This window comes from Phyllobates terribilis, unplaced genomic scaffold, assembly GCF_046119375.1.
Source record: "Phyllobates terribilis strain yellow unplaced genomic scaffold, ASM4611937v1 Scaffold_4732__1_contigs__length_57729, whole genome shotgun sequence".
Classification (NCBI taxonomy): domain Eukaryota; kingdom Metazoa; phylum Chordata; class Amphibia; order Anura; family Dendrobatidae; genus Phyllobates; species Phyllobates terribilis.
Genome location: NW_027367481.1, coordinates 10,001 through 17,500, shown reverse-complemented (window position 1 = coordinate 17,500; position 7,500 = coordinate 10,001).

Here is a 7,500-nt window from a genome sequence, read left to right as displayed (position 1 = left end):
AAAGTGTGGGTAAAATATATATCCCACAGGGGGAAAATTGAAAAAAAGTTGAAAAAAAAAATTTTTGGGGACTTAGAAAATTTTTCAACTTTTGTCAGACTTCCAGACAGGGGAGCGTGTCAGTGCGCGCATCCGATTTCAGTTCCAGAGCGATTCGCGCGATGAGTCCTTGATACTTAGTCGTTTTTGCAAAATTTCTGACTTTTTGGAAAATTTCACAATTTTGTGAAAACTTCCACAAAATGAGGTTCTAGTATGTTAGAGGGCATCCCAGGAGGGCTCCAAAAGTGTGGGTAAAATATATATCCCACAGGGGGAAAATTGAAAAAAAGTTGAAAAAAAAAATTTTTGGGGACTTAGAAAATTTTTCAACTTTTGTCAGACTTCCAGACAGGGGAGCGTGTCAGTGCGCGCATCCGATTTCAGTTCCAGAGCGATTCGCGCGATGAGTCCTTGATACTTAGTCGTTTTTGCAAAATTTCTGACTTTTTGGAAAATTTCACAATTTTGTGAAAACTTCCACAAAATGAGGTTCTAGTATGTTAGAGGGCATCCCAGGAGGGCTCCAAAAGTGTGGGTAAAATATATATCCCACAGGGGGAAAATTGAAAAAAAGTTGAAAAAAAAAATTTTTGGGGACTTAGAAAATTTTTCAACTTTTGTCAGACTTCCAGACAGGGGAGCGTGTCAGTGCGCGCATCCGATTTCAGTTCCAGAGCGATTCGCGCGATGAGTCCTTGATACTTAGTCGTTTTTGCAAAATTTCTGACTTTTTGGAAAATTTCACAATTTTGTGAAAACTTCCACAAAATGAGGTTCTAGTATGTTAGAGGGCATCCCAGGAGGGCTCCAAAAGTGTGGGTAAAATATATATCCCACAGGGGGAAAATTGAAAAAAAGTTGAAAAAAAAAATTTTTGGGGACTTAGAAAATTTTTCAACTTTTGTCAGACTTCCAGACAGGGGAGCGTGTCAGTGCGCGCATCCGATTTCAGTTCCAGAGCGATTCGCGCGATGAGTCCTTGATACTTAGTCGTTTTTGCAAAATTTCTGACTTTTTGGAAAATTTCACAATTTTGTGAAAACTTCCACAAAATGAGGTTCTAGTATGTTAGAGGGCATCCCAGGAGGGCTCCAAAAGTGTGGGTAAAATATATATCCCACAGGGGGAAAATTGAAAAAAAGTTGAAAAAAAAAATTTTTGGGGACTTAGAAAATTTTTCAACTTTTGTCAGACTTCCAGACAGGGGAGCGTGTCAGTGCGCGCATCCGATTTCAGTTCCAGAGCGATTCGCGCGATGAGTCCTTGATACTTAGTCGTTTTTGGCAAAATTTCTGACTTTTTGAAAATTTCACAATTTTGTGAAAACTTCCACAAAATGAGGTTCTAGTATGTTAGAGGGCATCCCAGGAGGGCTCCAAAAGTGTGGGTAAAATATATATCCCACAGGGGGAAAATTGAAAAAAAGTTGAAAAAAAAAATTTTTGGGGACTTAGAAAATTTTCACACATGTGTCAGACTTCCAGACAGGGGAGCGTGTCAGTGCGCGCATCCGATTTCAGTTCCAGAGCGATTCGCGCGATGAGTCCTTGATACTTAGTCGTTTTTGGCAAAATTTCTGACTTTTTGAAAATTTCACAATTTTGTGAAAACTTCCACAAAATGAGGTTCTAGTATGTTAGAGGGCATCCCAGGAGGGCTCCAAAAGTGTGGGTAAAATATATATCCCACAGGGGGAAAATTGAAAAAAAGTTGAAAAAAAAAATTTTTGGGGACTTAGAAAATTTTCACACATGTGTCAGACTTCCAGAGAGGGGAGCATGTCAGTGCGCGCATCCGATTTCAGTTCCAGAGCGATTCGCGCGATGAGTCCTTGATACTTAGTCGTTTTTGCAAAATTTCTGACTTTTTTGAAAATTTCACAATTTTGTGAAAACTTCCACAAAATGAGGTTCTAGTATGTTAGAGGGCATCCCAGGAGGGCTCCAAAAGTGTGGGTAAAATATATATCCCACAGGGGGAAAATTGAAAAAAAGTTGAAAAAAAAAATTTTTGGGGACTTAGAAAATTTTTCAACTTTTGTCAGACTTCCAGACAGGGGAGCGTGTCAGTGCGCGCATCCGATTTCAGTTCCAGAGCGATTCGCGCGATGAGTCCTTGATACTTAGTCGTTTTTGCAAAATTTCTGACTTTTTTGAAAATTTCACAATTTTGTGAAAACTTCCACAAAATGAGGTTCTAGTATGTTAGAGGGCATCCCAGGAGGGCTCCAAAAGTGTGGGTAAAATATATATCCCACAGGGGGAAAATTGAAAAAAAGTTGAAAAAAAAAATTTTTGGGGACTTAGAAAATTTTTCAACTTTTGTCAGACTTCCAGACAGGGGAGCGTGTCAGTGCGCGCATCCGATTTCAGTTCCAGAGCGATTCGCGCGATGAGTCCTTGATACTTAGTCGTTTTTGGCAAAATTTCTGACTTTTTGAAAATTTCACAATTTTGTGAAAACTTCCACAAAATGAGGTTCTAGTATGTTAGAGGGCATCCCAGGAGGGCTCCAAAAGTGTGGGTAAAATATATATCCCACAGGGGGAAAATTGAAAAAAAGTTGAAAAAAAAAATTTTTGGGGACTTAGAAAATTTTCACACATGTGTCAGACTTCCAGACAGGGGAGCGTGTCAGTGCGCGCATCCGATTTCAGTTCCAGAGCGATTCGCGCGATGAGTCCTTGATACTTAGTCGTTTTTGGCAAAATTTCTGACTTTTTGAAAATTTCACAATTTTGTGAAAACTTCCACAAAATGAGGTTCTAGTATGTTAGAGGGCATCCCAGGAAGGCTCCAAAAGTGTGGGTAAAATATATATCCCACAGGGGGAAAATTGAAAAAAAGTTGAAAAAAAAAATTTTTGGGGACTTAGAAAATTTTCACACATGTGTCAGACTTCCAGAGAGGGGAGCATGTCAGTGCGCGCATCCGATTTCAGTTCCAGAGCGATTCGCGCGATGAGTCCTTGATACTTAGTCGTTTTTGCAAAATTTCTGACTTTTTTGAAAATTTCACAATTTTGTGAAAACTTCCACAAAATGAGGTTCTAGTATGTTAGAGGGCATCCCAGGAGGGCTCCAAAAGTGTGGGTAAAATATATATCCCACAGGGGGAAAATTGAAAAAAAGTTGAAAAAAAAAATTTTTGGGGACTTAGAAAATTTTTCAACTTTTGTCAGACTTCCAGACAGGGGAGCGTGTCAGTGCGCGCATCCGATTTCAGTTCCAGAGCGATTCGCGCGATGAGTCCTTGATACTTAGTCGTTTTTGGCAAAATTTCTGACTTTTTGAAAATTTCACAATTTTGTGAAAACTTCCACAAAATGAGGTTCTAGTATGTTAGAGGGCATCCCAGGAGGGCTCCAAAAGTGTGGGTAAAATATATATCCCACAGGGGGAAAATTGAAAAAAAGTTGAAAAAAAAAATTTTTGGGGACTTAGAAAATTTTCACACATGTGTCAGACTTCCAGACAGGGGAGCGTGTCAGTGCGCGCATCCGATTTCAGTTCCAGAGCGATTCGCGCGATGAGTCCTTGATACTTAGTCGTTTTTGGCAAAATTTCTGACTTTTTGAAAATTTCACAATTTTGTGAAAACTTCCACAAAATGAGGTTCTAGTATGTTAGAGGGCATCCCAGGAGGGCTCCAAAAGTGTGGGTAAAATATATATCCCACAGGGGGAAAATTGAAAAAAAGTTGAAAAAAAAAATTTTTGGGGACTTAGAAAATTTTTCAACTTTTGTCAGACTTCCAGACAGGGGAGCGTGTCAGTGCGCGCATCCGATTTCAGTTCCAGAGCGATTCGCGCGATGAGTCCTTGATACTTAGTCGTTTTTGCAAAATTTCTGACTTTTTGGAAAATTTCACAATTTTGTGAAAACTTCCACAAAATGAGGTTCTAGTATGTTAGAGGGCATCCCAGGAGGGCTCCAAAAGTGTGGGTAAAATATATATCCCACAGGGGGAAAATTGAAAAAAAGTTGAAAAAAAAAATTTTTGGGGACTTAGAAAATTTTTCAACTTTTGTCAGACTTCCAGACAGGGGAGCGTGTCAGTGCGCGCATCCGATTTCAGTTCCAGAGCGATTCGCGCGATGAGTCCTTGATACTTAGTCGTTTTTGCAAAATTTCTGACTTTTTGGAAAATTTCACAATTTTGTGAAAACTTCCACAAAATGAGGTTCTAGTATGTTAGAGGGCATCCCAGGAGGGCTCCAAAAGTGTGGGTAAAATATATATCCCACAGGGGGAAAATTGAAAAAAAGTTGAAAAAAAAAATTTTTGGGGACTTAGAAAATTTTTCAACTTTTGTCAGACTTCCAGACAGGGGAGCGTGTCAGTGCGCGCATCCGATTTCAGTTCCAGAGCGATTCGCGCGATGAGTCCTTGATACTTAGTCGTTTTTGCAAAATTTCTGACTTTTTTGAAAATTTCACAATTTTGTGAAAACTTCCACAAAATGAGGTTCTAGTATGTTAGAGGGCATCCCAGGAGGGCTCCAAAAGTGTGGGTAAAATATATATCCCACAGGGGGAAAATTGAAAAAAAGTTGAAAAAAAAAATTTTTGGGGACTTAGAAAATTTTTCAACTTTTGTCAGACTTCCAGACAGGGGAGCGTGTCAGTGCGCGCATCCGATTTCAGTTCCAGAGCGATTCGCGCGATGAGTCCTTGATACTTAGTCGTTTTTGCAAAATTTCTGACTTTTTGGAAAATTTCACAATTTTGTGAAAACTTCCACAAAATGAGGTTCTAGTATGTTAGAGGGCATCCCAGGAGGGCTCCAAAAGTGTGGGTAAAATATATATCCCACAGGGGGAAAATTGAAAAAAAGTTGAAAAAAAAAATTTTTGGGGACTTAGAAAATTTTTCAACTTTTGTCAGACTTCCAGACAGGGGAGCGTGTCAGTGCGCGCATCCGATTTCAGTTCCAGAGCGATTCGCGCGATGAGTCCTTGATACTTAGTCGTTTTTGGCAAAATTTCTGACTTTTTGAAAATTTCACAATTTTGTGAAAACTTCCACAAAATGAGGTTCTAGTATGTTAGAGGGCATCCCAGGAGGGCTCCAAAAGTGTGGGTAAAATATATATCCCACAGGGGGAAAATTGAAAAAAAGTTGAAAAAAAAAATTTTTGGGGACTTAGAAAATTTTCACACATGTGTCAGACTTCCAGAGAGGGGAGCATGTCAGTGCGCGCATCCGATTTCAGTTCCAGAGCGATTCGCGCGATGAGTCCTTGATACTTAGTCGTTTTTGCAAAATTTCTGACTTTTTGGAAAATTTCACAATTTTGTGAAAACTTCCACAAAATGAGGTTCTAGTATGTTAGAGGGCATCCCAGGAGGGCTCCAAAAGTGTGGGTAAAATATATATCCCACAGGGGGAAAATTGAAAAAAAGTTGAAAAAAAAAATTTTTGGGGACTTAGAAAATTTTTCAACTTTTGTCAGACTTCCAGACAGGGGAGCGTGTCAGTGCGCGCATCCGATTTCAGTTCCAGAGCGATTCGCGCGATGAGTCCTTGATACTTAGTCGTTTTTGGCAAAATTTCTGACTTTTTGAAAATTTCACAATTTTGTGAAAACTTCCACAAAATGAGGTTCTAGTATGTTAGAGGGCATCCCAGGAGGGCTCCAAAAGTGTGGGTAAAATATATATCCCACAGGGGGAAAATTGAAAAAAAGTTGAAAAAAAAAATTTTTGGGGACTTAGAAAATTTTCACACATGTGTCAGACTTCCAGAGAGGGGAGCATGTCAGTGCGCGCATCCGATTTCAGTTCCAGAGCGATTCGCGCGATGAGTCCTTGATACTTAGTCGTTTTTGCAAAATTTCTGACTTTTTTGAAAATTTCACAATTTTGTGAAAACTTCCACAAAATGAGGTTCTAGTATGTTAGAGGGCATCCCAGGAGGGCTCCAAAAGTGTGGGTAAAATATATATCCCACAGGGGGAAAATTGAAAAAAAGTTGAAAAAAAAAATTTTTGGGGACTTAGAAAATTTTTCAACTTGTGTCAGACTTCCAGAGAGGGGAGCATGTCAGTGCGCGCATCCGATTTCAGTTCCAGAGCGATTCGCGCGATGAGTCCTTGATACTTAGTCGTTTTCAGAAGTCACAATTTTGACTTCCAGGACCCGCAAAACGTTTGTAAATTGAGCCCGCTCCCCAGTTCCAAGCGTTTTGAGGTGTCCCCGGTTGCAGTAATGCAGCCTGCCCACTAGATGTCGCAAAAGAGACAAAAAGTGAAAAAGAACCAGAATGAGGAAATTCCAGGGAGCCGAATCCGCCTGACAGTTCCAGGCGATCGGGCACTTTTTTGCATGCGTCCCTAAAGTGGGTATAGGGTGACACTCCATGCAAAGACCCAGTTTTGCACACCACCGGCAGAATATATGAGAGAGAGGTACCTCTCAGCCCCGACACATTTCGACTCATTTAAGCTGGTTTTCACCTCCGTAGGCCTGGGTATGCGTTTTGGCTATGAGTCCCTGTTCGGCTGGAGGTCTGCACCTTGGCTGAACCCAGGCTTCCGCAGCTGCGTGGGGGGACTTTTGCCGGTCGCCTATCCCAAGTCAGAGAGGTGTTCCTGGGTTGAAGTGAGCCTGGCCAGACCCCCCCGCGGGCCCTGGTTCTCCACATGGGGGCGCCGTCAAGGCTAAAATCTGGATTTTTAGGCCGAGGAGAGGCTCCATGAGGGCGGATGCTTTTGTGGCTTCGACCCCAGTGCTGTTCCACATCCAGTACCCCCCCGCAAGGGCGCCTGTACCCGAGTCGCGCTTCCAGGACTCGTGGGCACGTATCTCCCGACGACAGGGGTTTGCAGCCTCCGTACTTGGGCAAGTCCCTACATGCACCCCTGCTCTTCCTCCGATCGATCTGGCGCAGCGCTCCCGGGTGGGGAGGTGGCGCCGCTCGCTCGGCCCGGGCTTTGGAGCCCGCGCTGGCTTAAGGTGAGCGGTCCCCTTCCTCCTCTACCCCCGGGCTTCCGACACCTATCTTTGGGCGCGCATGCCGGCCTCGCCTCCCGTCTGCGGAGGTGGCCGAGCCGTGGGGAGTTTGACCCGAACCGAGCGAAGGCAGTGGTCCGACGACCCGTACGGGCGAACGGCGGGGCGCCCACCCAGCCAGGCGTGGGGGCCCGTCGTCCGAATCGCTCCCTGTGCGGGGAAGCACAGCGATCTTCTCCGAGGGCGGCCCTTTTCTTCCAGATGCGTACCCGGCCAGCGGAGGCTCGCGCTGCCCCTCGTGTCCGAAAGGGCGGCCTCCGCGGCGGTGGCGACAGCGGCGGCGGTGGGTGGCCTCTCCGCGCCACTGCCGAGCTTCGCGATTTCCAGTCTTTTCCCGAGCCCCTACGTCAGTGGGGAGGACGACAGAGGTGTGGAGGCAGGCGAAGGGGGTTCTCACCGTGCGGTGTGCCCCAGCCCGACCGTTGCCTTCCCCCTCGACCCTCGTCCT